Raw genomic sequence first — 2299 nt, forward strand, 5'->3', positions numbered from 1 at the left:
CTCCTTCCACCTTGTGGCTTCGTGGATTGTATAGAGACCATGAGGCTTGGCCTCAGGCCAACTTCCCTAATGAGCCGTGCTCTTACCCCTCACTGATTTTATTTTTAGTGCTAGAAAGTAGCTATTTTATAGTGACTCATATAGAAGCTTAGGTTAGCTTCAAACTCATTATGTACCCTAGGCTACATAAGAACTCCTGATTGTCTTTCCTCTACCTCTTCATGTGCTGGGATGACAGATGTGTCACCTTATAGAACCTGTGTAATCTGGACAGAGACTCAGACTCTAATGAGGAGGCTGTTGCATAAAGAATGAGCAGCCTGTTAGTAGACACCATCTGACAGAGTTTGCATGAAGTGTCCACCATGTGGGAAAAACATTGGCCGAGGCTGGACTGTAGACACAGCTGACAGGAAGCTATAGGCAGCCTGCTGGAAGTGCCAGGATGATAACTGCTGTGGGAAATGTAGGGACAGTGTGGCACTTGTCATGCTGGGTGTTGGTCCAGTGAGACCATGGAGGTGATGACTGCCAGTCCTGACATATCTACTGGCTTTCATGGCCAGAGAGGGAAGACTCAATACCAGGGAGGGAAGACTCAAAGCAGCAGCTGCAGAAGGACCGTCCTGCACTTGTTGAAGCTCAGAGCCTTCAATTGCCCTCTGTGGATGAAGCCTCAGGCTGCACTAGCTGGTCAGGAAGAAAGGATTCCATGGTGTGTGGAAAGACCACATATACACAGGACACAGGCTCTACAAGGTTGATGACCATTTCAGGTCTTCTGAGGCATCTATTGCTGGCTGGGTGAGAGACTAATGTACACCATAGGGCAGAATGAGAGTATGAGACAGTCTAGGACATTCCATGTGTTATGTGGTGTTTCCAGAGTTATGTGAGATACTTTAGATATTCACAATAATCTCAGGATGTGAGTGCAATCAGATTCATTTTATAGATGAAGAGACTGAGGCATTGGGAAGTTAAGGAACTTGGGAAAACTGTAAAGAAACTGAGCAGTGTGATCAGAATAACCACACCAGCATTTCTGTCTCTGTAGATTCCATCTTTCTGGGCTAGCAGGTATCTGATGTTACATATATGGGTGGAATTCTTTTACAGACCTTGTGTTTTGGAAGATTCCAGGGCAGAACCAAAGTTGGGTTTCTGAGTTCATCCTGGTTGGTGTCTCCAGTGACCCCACAATCAACAGCATCCTCTTCATTGTCTTCCTTCTCATCTACCTGAGCTCAGTCCTGGGCAACGGGCTCATCATCATGCTGGTCTGCCTGGACACACAGCTGCACACTCCCATGTACTTCTTCCTCTGTACCCTCTCCCTGTTGGATATGGGCTATGTTACCACCACCATGCCCCAGATGTTGGTGGATCTTCTTGCTCACTCTCAGACCATCTCCTTTGCTGGCTGCTGGCTGCAGATGTATGTGTTTGGTGCCCTGGGTACAACTGAATGCACCATCTTTGTTGTGATGGCTTATGACCGGTATGTGGCCATTTGCTATCCACTGCGCTATACTCTCATCCTCAACTGGGGCCTGTGCATAAGGTTGGTTATAGGGTCTTGGATCGGTGGTTTCTTTTCTTCTTTCTTGCATACTTTCTTCACCATGAATCTGCCTTATTGTGGACCTAACAAGGTCAACCACTACTTCTGTGAAGGCCCTTCAGTGCGTAGCCTGGCTTGCATGGATACCCACCTCATTGAGATGGTGGACTTGGTCTTAGGTGTTTTTATGATTATTACTCCAATCTCCCTCATTGTAGCCTCCTACATTCATATTGCCATGGCAATTCTCAAGATCAAGTCTACCCAGGGCCGCTGCAAGGCTTTCTCTACCTGTGCCTCCCACCTGACTGTGGTTACACTCTTCTATATTCCTGCCACTTACATCTACATGAGGCCCAACTCCAGCTACTCCCCTGAGCGAGACAAGCAGGTCTCACTCTTTTACACTGCTTTTACACCCTTGTTCAACCCTGTGGTCTACAGTCTGAGAAACAAGGACATCAAGAGAGCATTTCTCAAGGTGATCGGACATAGTAGGATGGACTTGTGAACCAGGATGGTGAATGCTTACATGAACACTGGATAAAGTGTTCAATGTTGAACACTGAAACAGTCTTTGATGTATAAGAATAAAATTGTGCATTTCACCCAACATATGACTTAATAACTGGGGACAACATTCCTGAAACAGAGCTTGTTATATTGACAAAATGACTACACCATAGTTCAACAAAAAGCTGTTATATTAGTGGTTCTGAATCCAAAGATTCCCTT

At 45.9% G+C, this 2299-nt stretch overlaps 1 pseudogene; it reads left to right on the top strand.

Annotated features, from left to right (window-relative positions):
• Nucleotides 1-1119: 1119 nt before the first annotated feature.
• Nucleotides 1120-2088, top strand: LOC114615805 (annotated as a pseudogene).
• The last annotated feature ends 211 nt before the right edge of the window (nucleotides 2089-2299 follow it).

This window comes from Grammomys surdaster, unplaced genomic scaffold (genome assembly GCF_004785775.1).
Source record: "Grammomys surdaster isolate TR1022 unplaced genomic scaffold, NIH_TR_1.0 153446, whole genome shotgun sequence".
Lineage (NCBI taxonomy): Eukaryota > Metazoa > Chordata > Mammalia > Rodentia > Muridae > Grammomys > Grammomys surdaster.